The sequence below is a fragment of the Desmodus rotundus genome, chromosome 4 (genome assembly GCF_022682495.2).
Source record: "Desmodus rotundus isolate HL8 chromosome 4, HLdesRot8A.1, whole genome shotgun sequence".
Classification (NCBI taxonomy): Eukaryota; Metazoa; Chordata; class Mammalia; order Chiroptera; family Phyllostomidae; genus Desmodus; species Desmodus rotundus.
The window spans coordinates 144765396-144793284 of NC_071390.1; the positions used below are offsets into that span (position 1 = coordinate 144765396).

The window sequence follows — 27889 nt, forward strand, 5'->3', positions numbered from 1 at the left end:
GGTCCTTAGAGAGCCATCAATTATGGCTCTGGTTAACTTCACGGGAGAGATGGTGAATGACATCCTCCAGACATAGACCAAAACACCAAGCCTTGCAGCCAGCAAAGAAGCTACCCCCTGGAAGGAACATCTGAATAATTACCCACGCTCTTTTTGGCCCCTGAAGGTCAGTGTGAGGTCCCTCGACATATTTCCAGAGCTGAGCAGGGTCGTTTCATCCAGCTTCGATTTCTCCTGCTGTACCTGAAGGCAGAGCATCTGAGCTGTTATATCATTGGTTCTCATGCAACGATGCATGAGCAAAAATGAACAGGTGGAACCCTTGCTTGGGTGTTTGCAATTACCTGGTTTTAGGAGTCTCTGAAAATTGCAAAGATCTCTGGAAGGCTGGACTCTGTGTGTGTTTTTTCCATGTTTGCTATGCTTTTCACTCAAGAGCACCTGAGTTCATTGAGGCCCAGGGATCCACACGGAGATGTAGATCTTATTCATGCTGATTCATGAACAAATGACCTGGTGGCCGGGGATGCTCATCCTAAACTGCACAAAGAAAGCAGCAGTTTGCACGTGGCATTCACGTGGTGGTTAACTAAATAATGCTTTGAAAAGCACTTGGCACAAGGCACATGTGCTCTACTTTTTCTGTGCCCAACAGTTCTCATTGTATTGTATTTTAGACTGATAATAACTACCTGCAAATGGTTGATCTAACATAGAAAGAGGAGTCCTCTGATTTGTGAGGATTTGGCATTGGGGAACAATGCAAGAAAGGACCTGCTGAAGGGCTTGGTCCCGTCCAGCTTTTCACAGAGGAGGGAACCAGAGTTGTCTCATGTAACTCAAGCACTTAGCCATCCCACAGGCTCTGGAACACCCCGAGGGGCTGTCTTCATTGTCTACACGAATGTCTCTGAGTCAGTACTTAGAAATCTCTTTCTACCAAAAATACATATATACATCTTTTAAATATTTAAATGCATTTATCTATTATGTATATGTATCTAAATTATATTTAAAATACAATAAAATTGGAATTATTAGGCACAGACAAAAGTAAAAAATAGCTTATTTTATGCTAAATATATATGCTCTACCATTAATAGGTATGAACATATATGCTTTTCTTTGCACTGTATTACCAATTCATCTTTCCTTCTCTGAGGAATTCTGATGCAGAAATGTTGAAAGAAAATATATTGCAAGCAGATTATTTTGACAAACATCTAGAGAAAGTATCTGTGCATTTAATAAACATAGGGTATGGAGAACACAGTCCTTACAAACAGTAGCTACCAGTGCTTCAATTTTCACAGAGAAAACAGTATTCTAAAAGCATGACATTTACTGATTTTCCAAATCCTAATCCATGGTTAGATGGGAGGCTCTCTCTTAGGAAATATGCAAATAACAAGGAAAGGAAATATCACGCTGCAGATTCCTGACTAATAAAAGCATAAATGATATCGTTTCACTTAAAAAAATGTTAGAGAGAATCCTAGTAACTAGAAACCATGAAAGCATTCTCCCTTTATTTACTCATTTATGCACTTGCTTTACTAACTGAGATCCATCCCCCACTGTGCCCCAGACCCCTGTAATCTGGATTCGATCCACACAACTGTGGCTGGAACTTTATACCCACACCCCGCCCCCATGGAGGATGGAGAGTTTTGACCCACCCCAGGGGCACACCAGTAATTAAGTGGAGGTGGTGCTTGTGTTGGGAGAATAAAGACTCCTGGCCTTCAGGGGAGGGAGTTTCAAATCATAGTCAACAACTGTCCCCCCACTGGTCCTGAAAGGGAAATGTGGCCATAAGCTTCTCCAAATGGCAGCAGCCATGGCGGCCTCTCTGATTTTTAATAACTATGTTTAGCTGGGTTTTCCCTGTTTGTGTCTGGACTGCTGGGTTCAGTCACCCTTGCCAGCATAATGTAGGTGTGGTGCTATGCAGTACGCTTGGGCAGGGCCTCTTCCTTTACTCCTTGACTGAGGTGAGGGAGCCCAGGAGGACAGTGGGGTTTTGTGGGGTTGAAGGCCTTGGGAGAAGACAGGTCTGTCCCCTGAGCGCCTGACTGATTCTCAGTGTTGTAACCCAGGGTGAAGCTGGCTTTGTACAGCAAACTGTGGGGCTAGGCTCCTTCCAACTGCTTGTCCACAAATGACTGGGCAAGGCCTAACTCTAGGACTTACTAAAGGTGCTTAAAAGTCCCAAGAAAATACATTTGCCAAACAAGGAAGCATGTAGAGAGAGATGTGGAAAAATTTCAGAGGCTATCCAGATACTGAGTCCTGTAGAAGGTGCTTCTCACACTGGACCACGCTGCATCCCGTCCTCCATACAAGGTCCCTCTGAAGGCAACCCAGACAACTTCCAGGGTCGACTATACAACGGTGTCCAACCACTGCTCCATGGAGAGTCAGGATTTGGGAAAACAAAATCTTCTATTTTCAGTAGAAGGTTGTAATACGTAAATTTGCCAGTTTCTTTAAAAAAATTAAAAACATGTAATGAATGCAGATTATCATCCTGAATTTGTCTGTCTCATTGGGAGAGTTATGCAAATCAAGAGCAGCATATGTCTCCAAGATAGTAAAAAAATAAAATAAATAAAATAATAATGTAAAAACAGATGAATAATGTGCATGTATTACAAGGGCCTAGGGCTGTGAAATTTCTTCTTTATTAAAAAATGTTGATATAAGGACAATATCTAAAATAAATACTTTCATGGAATAAACTAAGAATTTAATTGGCAGGGTACATGCATACATATATAATAAGCACATGAATGTAATCATATACATATATCATCTTCAAATATATGCACACAAATGCATTCACATTTTACTTAGCAACGTAGTTACGTTTGTGAAGTAAACAGATTGTTCCAGCCAAGTTATTACTTCACTACAACCTGGTATAATGTTAAAATTCATTCCTTCATTTCCTTCCTTCTTTCCTTCCTTCCTCCCATCCTCCCTCCCTCCCTTCCTTCTATCTCTCCCCCTCCCCCATCTCTCTCCCCTCCTCTTTCCCCATCTCTCTGTCTCTGCTTTCTCCTCCCTCTCTCTCTCTTCCCCCACCCTCACCCTCTCTCAGAACTCTGACTCTGCCCCACATTTCCTCTGTCTACATTCTGGGTTTAAACCCACAGCAGACACCAGCTGAACCTGCTGATACCCATTGTGAATTTGCTAGCACACGAATCCATTTGTCATTTTGCATGACATGGCTGCAGAGCCCAAGTCCAATGTCCTCCTCTGTGGCTGAAGGATGGGTCTGTGTGGTATCAGCGTGATCGCCAAGGCCCACCCTCATGGGCACAGGCAATTATTTTCAAAAAGGAGATTTTCTACACCGGGTAGATACTCCAAGACAATGCATGATGCCTGGATCCCGAGCCACGCTCCTCCCATAGCCTCCCAGGGTCTCTCGGAAACACAGATCCTCACTGCAGTCTAGGGAGCTCAAGGGGGAGACTTTAAAAACTGGATGACTAAGTGGAAATCATAAATTCGATCTCAAATAAGAGAGGACTGCAGATCAGAATTGAGCGGCGCTAGGATTAGAGATAAAAGCCAGAGAAGGAGCCAGCAGACATCAGAGAAATTTCAGGAGCCAAGTCAAAAAACAAAGTGAGACAGCTTGGATCAGGCGCTCTCAGTCTGGGTCTGGAAAGCAGGTGTGAGCTGCAGTCACAGGGGCCCAGGCTGCAGGGCTGAGTTGGACCCAACGTTGGAAAAGAAGACCAAATTAGGACTTGAGTTGGCCATTCAATAGTGATTTTGATAAGGGGACTCAAGAGTTAGAAAATTTTAGCTTAAGGTAGAAAGTTATAAGTCTAGCAAGTAACGTATATGTTAAAGCTTTTTTAAAAAAATTTTTATTGTTATTCAATTACAGTTGTATGCCTTTTCTCCCCATCCCTCCACCCCACCCCAGCTGAACCCACCTCCCTCCCCCACCTCTACCCTCCCCCTTGATTTTGTCCATGTGTCCTTTATAGTAGTTCCTGTAAAAGTGTTAAAGCTTTTGTTTCAGAAACTACAGATAAGGCCTTTCCTGGCTCCTGGGAAAACAGCTGACCTCCTGGGGCACTGCTATAGATTACCACCTGGGACAAGTGGAGGCATGCGGGCCTTTGTGTTCCAGGGAGAGACAGACGACCGACCACCAGCCCCTGGGAACAGCTAACTGCCCAGGACAGGAATGTTGCAGCTTCTTTCACCTAATCATCCCTGAATCTCAAAGCCCTCACCAAACCTTTTTTATTCCGTTATAAAAAGTCTGGTCTGGAAAGAGAAGGGAAGATGGTCTGTTAGGGTATGAACCTCCATATTCTCAGATTGCTGGCTATCTAAATAAAGCACCCATAAAGATTCAATCGCTGTCATTGCTAATTGGGTTTGGTAGTGACAGACAGACCAAACGCCAATGTCTTTTCCAGTTTCAATTCTCCCCTAAGACAAAACACAGGGAGAGAAATCTAATTTGTATATCACTCTATTAAACTAGAGTGACATCTTAAACACATTGTACAATGCTACAAAGGACCACACTGGGCTGGGTGGGCTTCCAAAAAACTGGCCATAGAGCTGCTTCCTGCTGTCTTTGTGATCTGGGGAAAGAGCTTCTTAAAAACAAAACAAAACAAAACCCCCAAAAAACCACCTACCAAGTTTTGTTTTTTTTTAATCTGGGAAACATGGAGTTCGTACCAAGCTACCTCCAGGGTCCCCTCTGAGACTTAGGTGCTACTACTCAAGAAGTGTTTATAAAATTCTCTAGTTTTGCATTGCTTTGACCTACCCTGCTCTGAGAAAGAACTTTAGAAAGAAAAAAGGAATTCAGGTGAACACAATGGGAAAGGCTGCTGGGAGAGATACATCGAATGCTAGGAAGCTCTCAGTCCTTCCTCTACATGAAATCAGGGGAGAATTTTTTGCTTTTATGCAAAGCTAAACAATCCCTCTGGATGTACAGTAAATCAGGCCCATCATTGTGCAGCCCTTGACGCACACGGTGAGGAAATTGTTTGATTTATTGACTAGATATACTTCAAGCATTGTGCTGGTCCAAGAGCAATTGGACACATGAAGAAAATACCAACCCAGCACTTAGACAACACGCTGCAAAGGAGAAATTCACACCTGTGGTGACTGGATGCAGAAAGTGAGGAAACCATTGCTGTGAACCACACAGGGGTTTTTGGGTAAGTAAACCAAAAATTCATTTTGATCAACCATCCCTGACTGTAATTTCATTAACTCAAAAGCTGACACTTCTGCCCGAGAGAAACTTCTTGGCAACTCTCTTCAGTCCTTCTCCAAGGGCCCATGACACGGGGCTTGGCTAAGATCAGAAATGAAGTTGACTTGGGTGAGCTTTCATAGATGCTTCATGAAACCGCACAGTGTCTAATACTCCGGCAGCCGTAATCATCCCTATTGCACACGAGGTGTAGAGAGGTCAAACATGTCTTGTCCAAGATGACCTGGTTCATGGGGTGGTGACTGTGCACCAAAGGTGCGATTTCCACACTAGAAATCCATTGTAATGACAGTGGTCAGCAATGACAATAACATCTCTTTCTTTAAAAAAGAAACGTTAAATGAGAGTACGATTCACTTGAAGCACAGTTTGTACAGTTCTTATACTTTATCTCCTTTGATTATGACTACAACGCTTTTGTGGATGACATGAACACATTTTATAGGACGACAATGGCCAAGAGAGTATTAGCAACTGGCACGTGGCAGAATAGTTCATGGCTGGACCGAAACTTAAGTCACTGCCTCCAGACACCCCATCCAGCCATTTTTCCTAGCACCTACACTGTCTACCATATCAGCAGGAAATGAGATTTCAATATTGCATAGTCATAACTATATTTCTGGGGAAATTTAAATATATTATACTTTGTTTTGAGCAATATAGAGTAGAATAAAGATGATTAAATTAAAAAGCTGTGCAGCCTCATTCAGAATGGAAGAAACCATGTATTTATGGAGATACGCAGTTAGGAGTGTCACACCTAATCCACTATGAATGCTCCTCTGTGCTAGTGGGCTTTTCCAGTGTTGCATAGGGAAATCACCCCCAACATCACACTCAGCGAGCTGATCAGTCAGGCGCAGAGCCACCCCCTGCAGAGTGCTTGGTGCACCTGGCCTGAGGAGGTCACCCTCCTGACTTGACTGAGGCCTCAAATCTGGAGCTGCTTTCTGTGTTCTCTGTCCAGTGTTTGGGTACAAGAGCAGCCTGTTGCTCTTAATGGGCAGTGACAGGGTCTTACACCCTCCCCTGAGATATCTGCTAAGCCAGGTGATGGTCACCCAGCAGCAGACCCTCTCAGAGGTAGGCCATTTCCATGTAATACAATACCCAACAGAAGTTCAATGGCACATGTGTGGTTTGCTTATAGAGGGCCACAGTGGTGAGATATCCTCCTAAGTGCTTCTCTAATTCTTACAATGACCATACACAACTGATATAATTAATTACAAATGAGGGGACTGAGGCTAATTCATGGGTAAGAATGAGCTCTGCCTGGTTTCAAAGTTGGTATTTCCCTTAATAAATTAGATTGTCTTGCTGTAAACATTGCAAGTTTCTTTTTATGAAAACACTTGCAAGTGTCTGCTTATTCTCACTTTTCATAAAAATATTAAACATATTTATATATGTATTCTTTTTCCTTTTCTTTTTATTCCTGCTTTAGGGAGGCCCTGAAAATCATTTGGTCACAGGAGAAGCAAAATCCAGGACTGTTGAACCTATTGAGGATCTAAAATCTTTCACCTGTATCCAAACAAACACCAATTCCCATGACAACCCTCCCTCTGTATTTGTACTTTGCATTTCCATTATACACATGCACTGACATGCACACACATACACAGACATGCACACACATACCCATATGCATGCCCACAAAGATACACTCATACTTACATGCACACACACATCCACACACACATCCACACACACACGCTCTTTCATTCCAAAATACAAGACTAAAACTTTGTCATAAAAGCTCACGGGCCTCCCCAGCCGGAGATGCTTCTGCCCTCTCTGTGCACCCCTGGCTTGCTGTTGCTCCAGCTGCACCCTACCTGAGTGGCATTCAGTGTTTGCCTGTCTCTTCCTTAGCCGGTGGGTGGTTAGGAGCCTCCTCAGAGCAGTGGCTCACTCAGACACGGGAGCAAGTTGATCTATTTTAGGCATTCTGGCAGGGGGCTCCCACAGGTCCCAGGTTCATTACCTGAATTCCTGTGTGTGCCCTTCACCACAAGGTGCTTACTTGTCATCATTCTTGAGATTCAGCACACTTCTGTGAGAAAAAAAATCAGCGCTAACTCTTTAAAACAAAATTGTAAATAAAATTTCTCTCATTCTGGTTCTTTAAAATAGCTGGTCCAGGAATCTTCAGAAGCCAGATAAAACCATTCTCAAATGATGATTTTGAAAAGAGTACAAGTTACATATCTACTTCCTCTGAGAATATTTAAAAATGGCAGAATACATTATATTTATCAGTTAGACGCTCAATTTATTAAAGTCAGGTTCTGAAGATGCAAAGATGAGTAAGATGACATCAAGAAGGTTAGACAGTAGCACCTTGAACTATGCATTAAAACTGCAGAATTAACCTGAGTGCATATCTGTGCAGACCTTACCAATGCATGTATGCATCATGGCCAACAGATAATTGACAGGCTGGTTGTCATCATTTGCAAATTCCTTCTAACCAAGGCCCTGTTGGAACCCTCACTCGGAGCATGTAAGGGAAGCACTGGTGTCCCGATCCAGTTCACAGGATTTTTCCTTATCATCTGTCTGGTCTTATGTCGGACCTGCCACTGCTGCATTTGGCAAACTTGCATGTAAATGGCCATATAGTAGACAGTTTAGGCTTTGGGGGCCAGGTGATCCCTGTCACCACTACAGAGCTCTGGTGTTTTAGCTTGAAAGCTGCCACAAAGCACAAAGAGCGAGCCTGGTGGCTGGCTGTCCAATCAGACTTTATTTTTTCATTTTTATTTATTTTTTAATAAAATCAGCTTTTTTATATCAAGTAATAAATACATAAAAAGACACAAACAATGTTAGTCATTTTCTCCCAGAAGTTTGGATCAACTTACAGGAAAGGCAGAACTGAAATTTATGTACAGTCTTAGGAAAAATTTCAGGGGTCCTTTTAAGTGAGGTTTGGTAAGTTGTTTTCTTCTATGTTTATAACTTGTGCATTTTTAATATTGACTTCAAAGCACTAATAGTCATAGAAGTGCTTAAGCAAAAAAGGAGTTACCTTAAGCAGAATCTATACTGTATGGCCCACGGGAATGGTTACTAGTAAAGCATCCTGCAGTCAGCATGCACTAGAAACAGAACCCTTACAGTTGTATTAGTTTATGGGAGAAACAAAGAATAAAACACAGAACAAAGTGAGCAATATAAATATATTCAAAAGAGAAACACTGGTATCTGGGAGGCAAACTACGGTTTGCTATGAGATAGGTAACTCTGACGTGCATCTTTTAAATCGATGCTTAAACCAACAAACAAAACCACCCTGGGTAGTTAGTGACTGATACGTAAACCCTGAGCTACTGAAAATTTCTTTCCATTTTAGTGATTGTAGGTTCAGAGCCTAATGAACCACAGGAGGCACACGGGGAGGAGAAACCAAACTATTACCATTTTGAAAACAAGTTTCATCTGAACAGGGAGATAAACTGTAACCTCATGGAAGCAGATGGAAGCCTTCCACGCTGACAGCTGACAAGGCAGCTAGGACCTGGCTTTGGGTTCCTTTCAGTCAAGCACGTCTGAATCACTCCTCTAGCGTGGGTGATGCCTCCTTTTAGTCTCTCCATGGCGCTCTTGCTGCCAGCAGACGTGGGTTGGCTCTCTTTCCCCAGCTCTTCCCTGACGGCCAGCAGCTCAGCCTATTTTCTCTGGGGCACCTGGTTGTTTCTTGTTCCCTGGGTGCAGTAGAGATGGTGGCCTGTAATCACTCAGCAGCTGTGAGGAGGCTGCCGTACAGATGGAAGGCAAGTGGATGCCCCCAGAGGACTTGAGGGAGGCGGCCAAGTCAGGTTTGTGAGACACTCCCGACCCGGCCCCCTCACCCCACCGCCCCAGCGGCCAAGCATCCTTGCATCCTCCTCGTGCGCACCTTTTGTTGTTGACAGCTCAGGCCTCATCGGCGAATATGGCCCTGTATTTATCTTATATGTAGCTAATACTGGACAGTTTTATTGATAAAGTGATATGTTCTTTGAGAGTTTTGCTTGGCTATTGAAAATAATTTACAAATATTTTAAAATTATTTATACTGATCTGTTGGACTTTGAATCCATTTACCAAAAGCACAAGGATGCTGAGGAAGCCATTTTGGCTTGAAAACCAGAATGACCTTTAACCAAAAATGGCTTTAAAACAAAACATCAGGTAAATCTTGAGCCGAACTAGACCTCTACATTTACAGAGTGCCACTGAATCTTCAGAGAATAGTCGAAGTCAAATAAATCCAATGCCCGAGCTACTTTTTCCAATTTGCAGTAGCCAATTAATCATCAAATATTCTCAGTGACAGCTTGTGTACAAACATGCCATTAGGAAATTCCCATGTTGCTTTTGGGCAAGTCTTTCAACTTACGGAGGGACACAGGAGGGGGGCTTTTCACTAAGTAGATATCTTGTGAATGAGTAAAAAATAGATCTCACCCCCTCATCAAGAATGATCTTGTCGTTTTTATTAGTAACACTGGATTAAACATTTAACCATTTTTTTTCCTGAGGCTTTTTTTGAAAAGCAGAGAAACTCATATTACCTTAGGAAAGAACCACATCACTCCAAGTATTTATATCCTATCAGCATTTTTTCTTCACTACCTCATGGATTTTTCTCTGCATCAATTTGGCAAATGCCTAAGATAGGATGAAAGCTATGCCTTAAGACTAAGGTGTCTCTTTTCAGCACCAAGTAGAAAGAAGACCAAACAAAATAAGCAGCTGAAATGTGAACAGATTTGGGAATTAGCCAGTTTGGCTCCCTGTTCTGGTCAGATGGACAGAACATTTGCTATATCTTGACTGCACTTGCGGACCTGTAGATAGGATTTACTAGCATTCATTCCCAAGAATTTTCCTTGGCTTTAACAAAATGTAAGTCTGCTGTTGTTCTTGGTGATGAATTAGACAACTGTTCACACCTTATAGATCACATTAGGAAGACTAAAATTCCTGGCAAAAGCCTATGAATAACTAAGAGACTTCATAGCTACAGACAAAATAACCCATTATAAGGTTTCTGCAGGTATTACATTATTTGAAAATATGTACCATATGCTGCTTGGGATAGACTCACACTAAACTCTGCTAAGTTTCTTCAAAAATACCACGGTGTGTGGTAGTCTAGCCTTGTTTTCTTTCCAGGGTTTGTCTCACTGACCACAGTAAACCAAGGACTGAAAATATTCAGTGGAAAATTTTAGAATTAGCTATTCATAAGTTTTAAATTTTGAGCCATTCTGAGTGACATGATGAAATCTCACTTCCTCCCCACACAGCCCCACCCCACAGGATGTAAATCATCTCTTTGTCCAGTGTATCCGCACTGTAGACATTCCCCGCCCGTTAGTCACTTAGAAGCTGTCTTGGTTATCAGATAGATTGTTGTGCTATCGCCGTGCTTGTGTTCAAGTCACCCTTATTTCACTTAATAATGACCCCAAAGCACAAGAGTAGTGATGCTGGTGATTTGGATATGCCAAAGAGAAGCCAGAAAGTGCTTCCTTTTAGTGAAAAGGTGAAAGTTCTCAACTTAATAAGGAAAGAAAAAAATGTATGCTGAAGTTGCAAAGATCTGCAGTGAGAACAAATTTTGTATCTGTTAAATTGCCTAATGTATCAATTAAACTTTATTTTAAATATATATGTATGTATAGGAAAAACACATACAAGGTTTGGTACTATTTACAGTTTCAGGCATCCACAGGGGGTCTTGGAATATATCCCCTGTGGATAATGGTGGGAGCACTACTGGATTAGGTTGATGAGATAATAACATGCTCAATCTTTTTATAGTGAGATTCCATTTTTATTTTCTTTTCTAATGTGACATGTCAAAAATAGAATGAATGAAAGGACATTGAGCATTTCAACATCTAGATAATAAAATGAATCTTATAAGAGTACCTCACTGACAACTATATGTAATTATGATTTTTAATGGGATAATTTTAAGGAATTCTAAAGGAATATCAGGCTTACAATATTTTTAACTAGGGAAATAGCATGGACTTAAAAAAGAAGCTGCATCTGTGTTTTATCAAGTCTTGACTTTTTAGCATGGGATAAACTTAGAATTTCATTTGTTGTCTAAAAAAGTCCTTGTCTATGAAAGTAGTAGTAGGAAAAGATTCTATAATTCTATATGAGGAATAACGTCATGTCTTTGAATTTATTTAAAAAAAAATTACCTGGGGGTAATGCTCAAGAAGTTAGAATTTTCTTAGATTACGCAATCTTGTGAGAATTCTGAAATACTTGTAGCTGTGAGGAAGTCAAGTATCTGAAATACTTGCCACCTCTTCTAAATCTTGAAATCAAAAAAGCCGTGGCCTTTAAGATGTTCTACATAACGGCACACTTTGGGTAAAAATTCATCAGTGTGTCTTTAAGCAGACATATCCCAAATGGATCAGCTCTGCTGCTGAGCACCATTCCATAGGGTACGAGTTACATGCTCTGCTCATTCAGAACACTAGGATAGTGATCACGCAAGGTCCTTCCAGTTTATTTACTGTTCCTCAAAAATATCTGAAGTTGAATACTAATTAAGAAACCTCATCCCACTACTTAGAAACACTTTACTCTGTGGTGATTCTTTGTGTCTTACTACAAATGTCCACCATGGCTATAGTACTTTGTTGAAAACTTAATTTGAGAGAGAGAGAGAGGGCGTGGGATCAATTTGTTGTTCCACCTGTTTTTGCATTCATTGGTTGCTACTTGTATGTGCCCTGACCCAGGATTGAACCCATAACCTTGGCATATGGGGACAACGTTCTAACCAACTGAGCTAACTGGCCAGGTCCTCCTCTTTAATTTTATTTCTTAAATATGCTTATTAGTATCATAATATTTAAAATAGAAACCTCAGTAAGTTCTTTTCATGGAATAATTTTCCCCCTAAAACCAGAAACATTTGTTAAGCTAAGGAAGGTACAACCTAAAATGTCTCTGTAATCGTTGCAAACCATAATGGCCTCCTAAGTCACCTATTCTTTACATAGGGCTGGGAAGAGAACGTTGAAATGGGGACTCTTTGAAAATGGTTTGGTGACTTCCACTGATTCTGGGAACACTGGGCAAACCCAAGCAAGCTACTGTTCTATATGAAACACAATGCATGTGAAGTTACTCATAAAGTTGCACTATTCAGTGCATTCTTTTATATTTTTTTGGCCCCAAATTTTTGAGTTCTCTCTCAGTCCTGCTGGGTTAAAAAGCAAAAGGAATACAGGGGGAGACAAATATAGGCTCCTGGCTACAAAATGGTGGGTGGGGCCGGGTTAAACTGTGCATATGTGCGTGTGTAGGTGTGCAATCATTTTTTAAAATAACCCTTTCTTTACTTACAATGATACTCACAGTGATTACTTTAAAAGTGAGATAATTTTTTTCATTTTAATGAAAGAATTGGAGATATTTATTTTGAAGAAAATGAAGATCTGAAGGATGGCAAGGAGGATGTAGGAGGGACCAGATGGGTGTTTTCAATAGGAAAGATCTGTCCTGTGGCAGAGGGGTGTGACTCATCTTCAGGGATGTAGGGATGTTAAGTGCAGAGTAGATATCATCATCATAGTGAAGAATATTTTTGCTCAAAATATGGAAGAAATTCCTACCAACTCAAGCTGCCTCAAGTTGATTCAACTGAAATAATGCTTTTGAAGGATGCTGTAAAGAGAATTTATGCATGCTTCAGGTGGAGATGGACTCTAAGATTTCTTCCCACCATAGTGTTGGGGGATTCTACTATTTTAAATCTAAATAACACTTTTTCCTGTGAGCTAATTTCTTTCAGAACTTGGGCCAGATATCAATTACATGGCTAGTACAAGAGTAGCTTCCAAGAAGACTGGCTTTTTCTCCTGCCTGTCTCACGCTTTGACTGTGGTACTCAGATGACTAGTGTACTCCAGACCAGGTGTGACCGAGGCTGAAGTTTCTCTGACTGACCCTAGGGAGACAAGATATATTATTTGGCCCAGGAATGCTAGTGACATTCATTATATCAACACATTCAAAAGGGAAGATTAATGATGAGAAAAGAATATGTGTGAATTCAAAATCTTATATTGTGTCATCCATCAATAGACCTCAAGCAAATGGCAGATGAGTACATAATGATAATAAGAACTAAAGTTTATTCTAACAATCACTAATATTATTGTCGGAGTGTCTGTCATTTCAGAGTTTTGTCTCTTTTTAAAACTATACTTTCAGGGATCATTTCTATAGTTCATTACCAGAGTTTTGTCTCTTTCTGTCTTCATAAAAATTTGATGAAATAGATACAATTATTAACCCCATTTCATAAGCATAGGGGTGTTAACTACTGCCTAAGTATGAACAACCAGTAAATGACATAGCTGGAATTGGAAACCAGGTCTCGCTGCCTCCACTCTTACTGTCTTAAACACTATGATCAGAGTAGACTGGGCCCCCCAAATACCCCGGGTGGCTGCTGCCCAGGTGGCCCTGAGTTGGGCTCTCTGTGGAGGATCTTTGACCATAAACATGAAAAGATAGCACCAATCCCAGATCACACAATCTTTAAACTATTTAGGACTTTGGAAATGATTATCACCTATGGATCAATAGCAATTTATAAGGAGGAAATGAAGATATTAGGGATTTGTGAGTATTTGAATTGCATGGAAGAATTTGAGAGTAGAGCAACATTTCACGTAGGCAAAGACATCCTGTTCATTTGCATTTATTCACCTCTGTGAACTAATTTGTGGTTTTGACTACAGGATAGTCGAAAACATTCAGTATGGAAAAAATCAGGTACATTGTTTTCTTACTATCATATAATTTAAAAATAAAAATAATTTTAAAGTTTTGTTTTTGCTTTTGAACTAGTTATTTGGAAACTGGGACCACCTCACTTTTTCCTAATGACTGTGTGGTGACATCAATTGGCACATTGCAAAGCAATGTGTACTCACATTTTTGGTTTTTGTTTTGTTTTGTTTTGTTTTGTTTTGACTCCTGTTAGCCAATTTCTGAGTTGGAAGACTAAGTAGAGGTTATTTGGGTTGAGTCTGCTGCTGCCCCTTGCTGCTTTTACATTACGGATCCTAGTTCTCAGACTAAAAGGTATGAATCTCTCCAGTCACGTGCTAAGCCCACATGCGTAACAGTCAGAAATGAGCCTGGCTCTGCCAGCAACACAGACAAATCAACATTTAAACCTTTGGGAAGCCATTGAATATGTGATGTTCCCTTGTTGATTCAATGCATCTTTCATTCCAGGTTGGATAAAATACTGAGGAGTACTTTCCAGCATGAAATTTGGATGTCTCCCAATCCTTTGGAAAAGCTGTCAGATATGCCCCTGGGGAGTTGTTGAAACTTGTGAGCACCAAGAAATCAAGATCTACAGGAGCCCCCACAGCTAGCAGTAGTGGTTCCAGGGCCTTTCCCTAGTGTGCTCTCTGAGTCGAGTCTTTGTTTCTTCAGCTGTAAAATGGGGTCAATGCCAGGTGTTGGTATAATTGTGGACTTCCCATGGATGTGGCATTATTTTACACTTCCAATCAAATACATACTGTTGGAGAATTGCTTTCCAAATTAATAATAATTAACTCCTAATTATAGAACCTTTGCTATATGCCAGATACTGGACTAAACTCATTAAAATATAAAGTCTTGCCCTGCCTGGTGTGGTTCAGTGGATTGAGTACTGACTGGCCTGTGAACCAAAGGATTGCCAGTTCGATTCCTGGTCAGGGCACATGCCTGGGTTGTGGGCCAGGTCCCCGGCAGGGGTTGCACAAGAGGCAACCACACATTGATGTTTATCTCCCTCTCTTTCTTCCTCTTTTCCCTTCTCTCTAAAACTAACTAAATAAAATCTTTTAAAAAACAAAATAAAATATAAAATCTTGTTTAATAAGTTACCCTCCAAGTAAAGGAGTATTATTATCTCTAATAATAAATTTATTTATATCTATTATTAATTTATAAGAAACTGACCTTGCAGAAAGGTAGTAACTTTATGTTATAAAGCTTGAAAGAGCTAGTAGGCATCTGGCCCACATTTTTCTGATTCATTATCAGGAATGTTACTATTGTTTTAACTTTATCTTCTGCATTTCAAAAACAAACAAACAAGCAAGCAAGCAAACAAAACCTTTTCATTCTGGTGAGACGGGAATAGATTTTAGTGAATGTCTGCAGTAGCTTCCTATCATGTCCAGCCACTGCTCTGCCCGGCTAACATCCTGCTCTGTGAATCAGATCACGGCCTGATGCTGTTCTTATAACACTTGCTTGGTATAGCACATGCCATTGCTGGCCCACCCAGCTCATCTTTACCAGCCAGTGCACCCATCCTGTAGCTGCTAACAACTCACAGCTGCTTGCATTCTGGAGAATCCTCCACTCACCTTCCCCCAGCCTGTAATCTTTATGTAGTGTACCTACTCACCCTAATAGACCCTGGCAGATGATGGACGGGCACAGGCCAGACCCTTCAGGTCAAGGTGGTGCAATTTGTGCTCCGGGGATTTCCCAGTGGGAGTCATATGAAGGTGGTCTCCTGCTGAGACTAGGTTCTTGCTTAGCTTCCTGCCCCCAGACTTATTATTTTCCCTCACTCCCCCATCTGGAGAGCACAAGCCATAAATCCCTGCATCAAGAATCCCCATTTCAGGATCTGCGTCTAGAAAACCTGAGCTAAGGCAGTTCGGCATTGTTCTGTTTTTCAGTCATAGTTCTCACTTCTTAAAGAATTCCATGCCTCTGACACCTTCATTTAAATACAGTTTCAAATACAGTTTCTTGCCCTCACCAGCATGGCTCAGTGGGCTGGGTGTTATCGTGCAAAGCGGAAGGTCGCCAGTTCCTTTCCTGGTCAGGGCACATGCCCAGGCCAGGTCCCTGGCTGGGCTGGGGCAAGCCACAGGCAACAGATCCAAGTTTCTCTGGCACATCGATGTTTTCCTCCCCCTCTCTTCCTCCTTCCCTTCTCCTCTCTCTAAAAATAAATAAATAAAATGTTTAAATAAAATTAAATAAATACAGTTTCTTCTTGAGCTTATTCATGTTAATTTTGTTGTTTGAATCTAATTCCGGTTTCTTCCTTTGTCTTTTTCCTTTGGATCCTCTTAGTTTAAAGATGTGATATGGGGAACTTTTGTTGCAATCCAGGAGTCACTGGGCAGAGGCTGTTTCTGCTCTCTCATTGTGAACATAGACAATGGCTTAATATCGTCTATTTGGGTCTCTGATTCTGTCAAATGTTTACAAAAATATTGCAATGTCTTCTCAGAGAACCTACCATATGGTTCCTGTTTGGTGTACTATGATTGCTGTAGCTCTGATTCCCTGGGGTTGCCAGGCATATGAAAGATAGTTGTCTTTCCCCTTCTCACTGAAATGTGTCTGAAATGTCTGGCTTGTTTCTTTCTCCAGGGAAAGCACCTGTCATGACTTTCTCTCTGTCTTGGTTGCACACCAGTTCCTCAGTCAGGCTCCGAGGAGACTGCTAGCTGCCCTGAGCGAGGCTCTACGAAGAGGCTGTTATGTGTCACCCTGAAGCAACAACACGGCTCTTCTTCGAGCTAAAGAATTTATAAATAAAATAAAAATACACTTTCCAAAGGGATCAATCTTACAATCTGAAAGAAAAAGTTTCTCTGAAAAAAAGAGCAGAATATTTGCTGTCGAGGGAAAGTATCTGTTTGGGGAAACTGCCAGGAGGGTTAGCGGTTAATCATTTACAGTTACAAGTATACGCAGATCAACAAGATCCACTACAAAGAGATAAGAAAGTTGGAGAGCAACATAGGAACATTTACAAGTTCAAAGTCTAGAGATTATTCTACCTGGCCCAAATGATCAATTTTATGGTTTCCATTCCTCCCACAGTTTATGGTTTCCATTTCCCCCACCGTGGGGGCCTTGGCTTGAAGGCAGCGTGAGAACAGGGAGAGACTTCAGGATTCATCCTTGAATGGCATCAAATTCTTACTAAGCTGTTAGGCCTTCTGACATTTATGATAGAATCCTTTGTCTTCTACAACTTTCTGTGTCTTGTTTTACTCATTACTTATAGTCTTTGATTACTTAATCTCTTTAACTTCACAGATCTGTCAATTGAGAAATCTTTAATTATTCCCCCAATTTTCATAATCTTGCCTTTTCCTTTTCCTTTCAGACCCTGACAACATTTTCTCATTCCATACAGCCAGATGAGATACACATGACTGTTAAAGTAACTGGTACAATTGTTATTTAGACTCCTTGGCTCGATAGCAATATCTTGGGTATCATATGCATGTTTCCAGATATTCTGAGCCACCCATTCTAGTTTTCTTGCCTTTCTTCCCAGACAATTCTCCTTCCAGACAAGACCTCTTTGGATTGCCCATAGCCTAGCCAAAGTCTTGGAAAGAAATTAGGTCAAAGAAGGACTTACAGCACCTAGAAGAGACACCTCTAAGCTTCCTTTCAAATAATAACTTGTGTTTGAAATACTGACTCGTCCAGGTGCTAATTTCTTGCTAATATCACTTTCCCAAGTAATATTCCCTTTCTTCCATTTCAAATATATTCACTCCATGGCATATAATGAAAATGTCTATGTATAAAACACAATGCAAATGACCAAATGAATTCTATGAAATAGAACCATTTAGAGCTTATTAAGCATTATTTGGACTATTCATAATCAATGAATTGAGCTAAGTAGAATAAAACTTTAAATGGTAACTGATTTTTCTGTTTTCTCTGCCTCACAAAGCTATCAAGATCTCAAAGTTCAAATATTAATTTGTTTCAAATTGAAATGGCTTGTTTTTATTAGGCAATGTCTTCAATAATGTTGTCATTCTTTTTTTGTTTCTGATGCTGGAGAACAGTCATTAGATGGGCACAGAACTGCCCTCTTACCAAGGAGGCAGGTGACAGGAGTCCTTAGTATCCTAATACCACCTGTTGCTCAATCTCCCTTTTTGTCCATTCACTGCCCCGCCAACCCCTGGGCCCATGCCTGCCCTTACAGTCTCCTATCAACCATCCCTTGTTCTTTGCCAGCAGTTTAAATCTCCATTTTGACAGTTACAAAAAGTAAGCTATCACTTTTCTTAGGAATAATGGCACATAAAATAAATTCCTTCTGATTATAAAATTAGTAAGTATTCATATAAACAGGTTTTCTTGAAAATACAAAAAATAAGATAGAAAATATAGGTCCATTTGTAACTTTCAGAGAAACAGGTCTTAGCATTTTGCTGCCTTTCTTTAAAATTAAAAAGATTGAGATAATTTTGCACATCACATCTACAATGTGCTATATTTTATGTAACAGAAAATTGCAATCATTTCTCACGTCATTAAAATTATTATTAAAGCATGATTTTAAAGAAGTCATCATATGACATCCTGTGGCTTCATCATGATTTTTTCTACTGTCCCCTGGGTATGGCACATCCAATCTTTTTTATCTGGTATTATAAGTAATACTACAACATACCTTTCCCCCACATATCTGTGGTGATTTAATAAGAAACCTTGAAGACCCCCAAAATGTGTCTTTAACATTAAATTGTAGAAACTGGTCAGAGGAAGGAATTATAATTTTTAAGGTGAAAGAGGCTCTTGCTTGATTTTCTTGCTAAAAAAGTTAACTACCTTTGGGTGTGGCCAAAGCCAGAAAGAGATGAAGCAAATGCTACTGAGTTGTTCCATATGCTTAGATTATCACTGAGATCAGATGAACACGAGGTGAAAATTGACCATTTTCCACTCGGAAGTCACTATCGCAGGTTCCTAGCTTCTACTTCCCACACACCACTCCGAGATGGATTTAAGGCTGGCCCTCTTGTGTGCAGTGACGTCCAGTGTTCCCACTGTGTACTTGGAACATACATCGTATAGTCCCTCAGAACTCTATGTTGAAGGAAGAGCTAAATCCACGCATTAAGTGTTCTCCAAATAAAGACGTGTTGGAGGCGGAAGTGACACCTTCATCCTCTCCCAGCTTCCATATCGTCGTTCTGTACGCATTTCGGAGGACTGCAGCTTTTGGACGTTTCCCCCGGTAGCTAAACAAAGAAGGAACCTGACTCCCTCTAGTGGACGTCAGCACTAGGCAAACCGTCTAAGTCTGCCAAGCGAGGTCTGCCAGCCAAGAATCCGTGTCCTTACATGCCCTCCTGAAATAATGGAAGCTGTGTTTCTGAAGGAGACTCTTTCCAATGGAGAGAAGTTTTTGTCTCTAACAGGCCATCTGTGTCTACTGCTGCCACAAGACAAGACATCAGGGAATATATTTTTTCCTTCAGGGCAATGTCCCAGTCTCTTTTTCTTTTAATTAATTCAGTAATCTACCAGTGTTAGCAACTTGTTATGTCCACATTCACTTCATAATGTGTCACAGGCAGGAGGTGTTGCTAATATGAACAGAGACCAGAATAAAGCACCTGGGAACCTGAGAAACTCATATAAACTACTGGAAAAGTCATAAAATCACTTTATTTTGCCCTTTTGTACATGTAAAATTTTAGGAACGATGAGGAAAAACAGGAGAGAGAATATCACAAGAGTTACTGGCTAGTCACTTATTAGGGGCTCTGAAGTCTTTATGATATTCTTTTTCACAGTTTAGCCAATCACCTCATATAGCCAAGTTGCTATTTTAAGAATGAATTGAACCCTGGCTGGTTTGGCTGGGTGGATTGAGTGCCAGCCTGCGAATCAAAGGGTCGCCGGTTTGATTCCCAGTCAAGGCACATGCCTGGGTTGCAGGCTGGGCCCCCAATCGGAAGTATGCAGGAGGCAACCACACATTGCTGTTTCTCCCCTCCCCTTCCCCTCTGTCTAAAAATAAATAATCTTTTTAAAAAAGAGAATGAATTGAGAAGCTTTCATACAAGAATTGTCTAAATCCTTGATTGATCTTGTTATGTGCATATAAAGAAGTCTATAGCCAGATGAGGAGACCTGGTTTCTGGCAGAGTACCCACCTACCTACTACCTACCTATTTCCTACCTACTTCTTACCAGCTACTTACCTACCTCCTACCGACCTACCACCTCCCTCCCTCCCTCCCAGCTAGGTAGCTACCTACCTACCTTCTACCTACCTACCATCTACCTACCTAAGGCAAGCTATTCAAATGCTCTGGTCTAGATTTTCTTACTTGTAAAATTAGAGAATTGAATTAGATAACTTGTAAGCATCTCTTTCAGCATTATGTCGGCATGGAAAAATAGCATTTAGCCTCTTTCTAGAGGGCAACCCAAAAGAAGATTCCTTACCTCTGTCATCCACTACCATCACTGTTTGCTAGTGATCTAAGGTGAATTCCAACAACAAAGCAGGAGACATTTCCTTTTTCTAATTTTTAGCTTAAGTGTCCCCAGATGTTCCGTCACTGTTACACCCAGGGCTTCCACGCATCTCTAACTGTTCTTGCTGGGGAGCAGGCAGCCTGCTAGTACTTAATGTGCAGTGGCGTTGGGGAGAGTAAAATGTCCCCATTGCATGGGAGTCTCAAGAATGAGACTGCTGTACTCAAATTCTTTGTCTTTCACTTAAACTAAGATCAGAGTGAACACTATAGCTCTGACCTGTGCAAATACAATATGCACTTCGGCTCAGAAATAGTTTTTTGCCTCTTTTATTAGGTTGAGCTTTCAGTATGTGTTTGAAGAGGAGCTATTTATGGGCTTGCAAACAAAGTGCTGGAGGAAAGGAATTTAAAGGATGCCCTTGAGTGAATTCAGGGGTGTTTATTTCAAGAGGCTAAATTGAACATTAACCCTTCATCTTCAGCATGCATCACCTCCACACCACTCCCTCAGATGCCTGGGAGAGATAGTCAACCAGGGGCCGAGGGCCAGGGTGGAGGGGACATACTTTGTGGCCTTGACAAAGTTACTTCCTCAGTGTGCTGGCTCTTGCTCGGAAAAATAAGAAGTCTAATGGTGTCCTCCCAACAAACATGGAAGGAAAAGTAGTTCCAGATGCGAACATCTGTTGTGGGTGAGGGAGGGGCCCACTGATGCTGACTAGCTTATTTGCAGCTTGTTCACGGCGTGGTGTTTTCAGACCTTAGTCACAGCCATCCTGTTGAAAGAAGGCCTGAACTTTATTTTTAATCCTCACCCAAGGCCATGCTCATTGATTATAGAGAAAGAGGAAGGGAAGGAGAGAGGTAGAAATAGAGAAAGAGAGAGAGAGAGAGAGAGAGAGAGAGAGAGAGATCAATGTGAGAGAGAAACATTGATTGGTTGCCTTTCACATATGCCTCAACAGGGGATCAAAACTACAACCTAGGTATATGACCTGACCAGGGATTGAACCTTCAACCCTTCAGTATATGGGACGACACTCAACCAACCAAGCCACACAGCCAGGGCTGGACTTTTATTTTATTTTATTTTTTTAAATAGCTTACTCCAGCTCTGGTGCGTCCAATGTGAAGTAAGACTGTAGCTGTATATTATATCATATAACCAATTCGTTGGACAAAAATGCAGTTAGCCAGGTGGGAGTTTATTTGGATGCCTGTAGCACTGCTCTGCCTCTTTAGGTGAAGACAATGGACACTGATTTAACCATGTCATCTTCTTTCTAGTCTTTTCTTCTGCTGTTCACAACTTAGTCCTTTGACAACTCTTGAAAGAAAATAAATCTTCTACTTGATCACTTGGTTACCTTTTTCATAGTTTGATGAGTGAGGTTGTTGAATTTCCTGTTAAAACAGGGCATGCTTGTGCTTCCCAAAATACTTGCACGTGATGTTAATAGATAATTCACCAGAAAAAGTTTCTGTGCTCAAATGACTTTAGTTAGTGTTTTTCAGAGTGAACAAAGTAACCCCTGTTCTCTGTGGAACCTCAGTTGACCCTGCTGCTGTGCCATCCCATGACTGTTGATAGAAGGAATGACAGCATCCTTGTGCCCCCTGGCACTTGGACTTGGAGTAAAGTGGCTGGTCTGTTGCTAGGGAGTATGTGTCCTGATCAAATGATTGAAGAATGCTACATTCAGAGGTGCTGGTGTCCCCTTATGCATTATCCTCTGTGCTCTCCCAGGCTGCCTGGTATACATTCTGCTGCTGCCAAGTGGCCCTGGACAAGAGGGTCCCGTGCTTAAGAAGACCCTGCTCCGGCTCTCCTCCAGCTGAAGCCCTCCCCAAAGGCAATGGAGCTGTGCCCATTCAGAGCCTGTGATCCTTCCTAGATAAGTCATGCTCAGAATGTGGTTTCCAAAACATCTGCATCACAGCACCTAGGAATTTGTTAGAAATGCAAATTCTTGGACCCTAACTCAGAACTACTGAGTCAAAAACTATGAGGGTGTGACTAGTGTTTTAACAGCCCTCTTGATGATGTGGAGGCCTGCTCAAGCTTGAGAACTGACATTCTCATCTACAGCGTGCTCTTGGGTGCCTGAAACCCAGAGGTCCCTCTCTTACGGCTCTAAGCTCACCTCCAGGGCTTGCACAGCCTCCTGCCTGGGTCTGAGGACTGATGTGCCTCCAGTGGCCAAAGGCAGCTCTTGGGGGAAGGTTGGGAGACAGAGCTGGGATTTGGTGAGCTGCGTGTTCACAGTTATACCTCAAGTATCTAAGTCATTATCAAGTACATTTTTCAAAAAGTGAGGATAAACATTTTAAAACAATTTGTTAACCCATCAGAGAAATGGGCTGGTTGGGTCTGTAACAAAGCGTGGTGTTTTAAAGCACAGGCCAGTAACTGTATATGAGAGTATACACTGCTACCTGCAAATTAACTGATCAGACCTCAGTTTTTCAGTGTTTAAAACAGAATAAGTTTCCTCGTAAAAGCAGTACCTTTGTGACATTTTACCTTTAGTATTCTTCTCCTTCCTTACCCTCTTCTTCAACAGAATCCATACCAACTTCTTCATAATCCTTTGTCAAAGGCAGCCATGTCCTCACTTTGGAGTCCTGGCTCAGGATGAGTTATAAAAATATGATCATTGGACACACATTATTAATATCAACCACCAACTGCAGGGATTGCTTAAAACTTAAACCAATTAAAGATTTTTTTTGGGGGGAGGGGTATTTTATCAATGACATTTACATTGCTGATGCAATTTTATAATAAAAGTGATAATAAAACTAAACTGATTTTGGTCAGATTTGTTATTGCTTTTATATTCTCTACAAATAGTGTGTTGAGGGCTCCCCTTGTTCACCTTTTGCCATTGATTTGCTACTGGATTTTCCCCAAACTCGTGTCCATCCCAACTACCAGGTGCTTAAAATTCTTACTCCTTTCACGAGGTGGGTGAAAGGCTTTTAGAATGCAAATGTATTCTGAAATAGTATCACTTGGCCCCAGTGATAATTTTCACTTTAATCTGAGTTCACCATAGCCTATCTGAGAGGTCAGTCACTAATTGTTCCATTCATTTATTCAACATGTTTAATCAGCCCACAATATAGGCCAACGGATACGGCTAGACTGTGTCCTAAGGGAACACACAGTTCTGTGGGAGAGACAGACATGTGAAGCGGCAATTGACATTCAGTGTGATCAGGGCCAGGGATCTGGTTGTCTGTTCACAGAGAAGCCACAGCTCCGTGGGGGCTAGTAGAGGGGAAGCTAATGGAGGAGAAACACCCTTTTGGGAGTGGGCAGGAGGAGGCAGGAAGCCCAGGTTTCTGATCAGTGTACTTAGAGCCTGTGTTTGCAGCCAAAGGAATTGTGACTGTTGCCTATGCATCACTGTAGAGGTGGGTTCCGCTGGTGCTGAATACTCTGACAAGGACTCATTTCCGATGTTGAGGGAGACAATGAAGAGGAAAGTGCCTCATAGCGTGGGAGGGGTGGTGGAGACAGAGGGATTGTGTGATTCTCTAGAGCAAAGGCAGGACCAATCTTCCTTCACAAACACCCCCAAGGTGCCTCATGCTGTGACTGTCTTCAGAGTCCTGTTTCCTGAGAGAGGCTTTGATAAGAAATGTGCCACAAATTTCCCATTAATTAACACACTACTTCCTCTGCGTAGATGCTGGCAAGAGTTTCCATGAACTGAGGTAACTGAACTCCTGCCAAACTGTCTGTCTTGTGCCTGCTTTGCATAATGTGCCTTGCCTGAAGTTGCACTTGGGTAGAACAAGTAGGTCTGTGAACCCCTCCCCCCGGAGCAGAGTTTTCAGGTGTGGTATGTAAATGGTTGTTAGTCAGGGAACCAGAATGCTCTTATAAGGTAAGGCTGGAAGCTACAGTGAGCAAGCTCACCTTGTATTATGAATCCTGGAGCTGTTTTCTTGGAGGGAATGATGAGGCAAGATGTGGAGGAAAGGGGTTTAAATCTGAAAAGTCTTGAGAAGTCCTGTGCCAGTTATTTCAGGTCAGTGCCTGACTGGACTCTCTGACCAGGAGTGAGGCCAAGATGAAGTGGGCCAGGCTAATTAACATCTCAATGCAGGGGAAGGAAACATATCAGAATCCAGGCTCCCCACAGCTTCTAAAAAGAAGTAGAGGAAGGTAATCATCAGAGTAGCTTCCACCTCTTCATCATAAAGCAACAGGGAGACACCCATATGATAGAGGCCACAGGGGCCAGTAGAAAGGGAAATGCCACTCACTAGCCAGATGCTGTAGAGAGGGTGAAATTTCAGGTGACTTCATTTCCTCCTCTGAAATATGAATTGGTCTTTTTAATCCCTAAGCTCTCTCTTCCTGTGCTGAGAAACTGGCCTTAAAGTCCAGTCCTGCTCTGGGCTGCAGAACAGGAAGGACTCAGCAAACGAATGGGCCAGCTGGAGTCTAGAGATGTCTTCATCTCTATGTGTTCTGACAAGCTGACGAGCATCAAGGGCACTCTGTTCCCATTTGTTTATGAAGGACTTACTCTCTCATCAAAGTAATTATATATTGAGGCTTGAAAAAAAGGACAGCATATAGTCTTTGCTCTCAAGGAGTTTATAACTGTAAGAATAAGACATATATATGTATATACATGTATATACATATGATATATGTATATACATATGTATATATGTATGTGAAAAGAAAACCACTCAAGATTAAAAAGCAGCTTCCAAGCCCTCCTAAGGCAGCGTCATATGGAGTACCAGTGGAGTGAGTGATTGAAAGAACAGCTTCTTGGAATTCACAGCGGGACTGATTACAGTGTGCTGATTCATTGCTCAGGAAGCTTCTACCAGGTAACATTCCCAGAGCTTTTTAGGGAAAATAAAAGTGGCAGGAGCTGGAAACTGGAATGAATGAGGCCAAGGTCATAAAAGCCATGTCTATAACAAGGATTTTTAAAAAACGGTCGTCAGTCCCACACTGTGCCCTCTGTGCTGGGCAGTGAAGAGAACCTCTGTGCCCAGGGCAGGGTGAGAGAATGCCAGAAGGCCCATGTGGAGGCCCTCCAGGAAGGTTCGTAGAGATGAGTGCAGCCAAGTTGCAAGGCTGACAGATCAGTGCCCAACCTCCTGGCCCTACACACCTGTTCACAGGACCAGCCCTACTCCCCTCCCACCCCCTTCAGTGCTGTGAGCTTCGGCCCATTTAAGGGGCCCCTTGGCTCACTCAATCCAGCCCAAGTCAAAGGGCCTCACTGTAGGATATACATCCTGATGGCACTAGACCAAACAAGTCAGAACCTGAAGTTGCTCCCCTGTCTCTGTGGGGACACTGAGGTAACCTCTTATATCTTCTTCCTTCTGGGTATTTGATTCTTTCTGCTCTTCTTCCATAGCCAGACACCTGTGCCTGCTTATCAAGATGCATGTGATAGGAAAAGGCTGTTCTAACCCCAGCTTCCTGGATCTCTAAGTACAATGTTCGGGGTCCTGTATTAGGATTATGATTCAAATTCTCCAGACAAAGAATCACTTAGCTCATCATGGGTCCTATATCTAGCTTGCATCCCACCAGTGGTGGCCAGAGGATGTTCCGTCCCTTAACCAGGGCCTGTGGGGAATGGCCAGTTTTCAGAGAAGGGAGTGTAGACAGAGCCTTTTCTCCCAGAAACCTCTACACATTCTTGCTGCCGTCAGGGCAGGTCTCACGTTCTTAATCACTCACAGGCAGAGTACTAGCCTCTCTGGGGAAACTGTGGCCAAGAACTGGGCCTTGCAGTTGTTTCTGTAGGTGTAGGGCATAGGAGCAGGCCTGGAACACAGCATATGGGCCATTTTAGTTATTCCATCAGCTTTTGTAGCCGGAGGCAGTGAGTGAATGGTCAAGTCAGGTCACCTGGCCAATGAAGAGGGTAAGGAAGTCGGCACAGGGAGTGTTGCATTGTGCTTTATTCCTAAGGTTCTGTCCCCAACCTGGCTCTAGAGAAGACCAAACTCTGTTGGCTTTAGAGCAGAGTAGCATTTACTGTGTGATATTCTTTTCCTTCACACACATTTCCTATTAATTAACACAATTCTTTAGCAGAGTTGGCAGGGACCCGCAGAATCAGAGCACTTTGAATAGCTGCCAAGCTGTCCACCTTGTGCCTATTTACCGCCATGTCGCATGGGTACGTGTTGGCTGACCAGCCATGCTGCCCAGGAAATGACACCTGGCTTCTGCTTTGACAGGAGTCACTCCACCTGTGCTCTTCTTTGCACATCCTGGTGTTCACCCTCGGTCTGCACTCAACAAGCAACTTGTCATAAAAGGGAGAAGTTATCTTCTGAAGCAGGGGTGCTCACATCCAGCCCCAGCATGAGGGTGGGGAAAGTGGTAACACCTAACCATTTAGAGACTCCCCCCACTCATGTTTATTAGAGTTTCATTTACAAAAAGCTGTCTCATCTATAATGATGTGGACAGTGACTCTTGACCTCAGCCTAGCATGACAACTTGATTCCTCTCTCTCGTCTTTGGGGTGTCGTTCTCATTTCACAGAGCTCTTTCTGCTCAGAGTGAAAACTCCGTGTCTTAAGCGTAATGCTATGTATAGTCCACGTGATTTAAGTTTGGATTGCAGCTAGGGAGAAGGGGATGACTGGGAAGATTGAAAGCCCAAAATTCCTCTTCTTTTAAAAACCTAGTAAGTCCAAACTTATAGACACTGTTTTCATTCCTATTTATTTTGGAGTAAAGAATGTTGAAAAGTATTTACATGGGATACTCAGTTCATTCTCCTGGAGAATGTCCTGGTTTGGGGCATTTAAGGAAGATGAGGTCATGATCAGGTGCTGAGATTCACCAGGGGTTGCTAGGGGAGGCATCCCGTGACTCTCAAAGTGTATTTGGCTCCGATTGCAGACATTTTAAAAATACTTAAAAAAAATCCTCAATGGTTTATATTTACAAACAATCTCTCATAATTGTTAGATGTAATATAGCATGTTTTGGGATGTGTTGTAGAAGTTTTAAAGTGGTCAGAGTTCTCATAATTGTTGGCTATAAAAATCAGCTTGGACATATGTTTTTCATTAAGACATAACCTCACACATCATCCATTCATAACACATTACTGACTCTGCTCCCTCTATTAGCAGCTGGAAAAAGTAATGGTAAGTTGAACTGCAAATGAATTTACATGTTCATTTTAGCTTGTTTAATTAACTGCTGAATTAATGTTCCCGGTTCTTAATAGGTGCTGCACTTGATGGAGAAGGCAGATGCTGGGCACAG

General features: G+C 41.9%; 1 pseudogene; it reads right to left on the reverse strand.

Annotated features, from left to right (window-relative positions):
- Positions 1-8721: 8721 nt before the first annotated feature.
- Positions 8722-26774, reverse strand: LOC112319614 (cyclin-dependent kinase 2-associated protein 1 pseudogene; annotated as a pseudogene).
- Positions 26775-27889: the final 1115 nt, after the last annotated feature.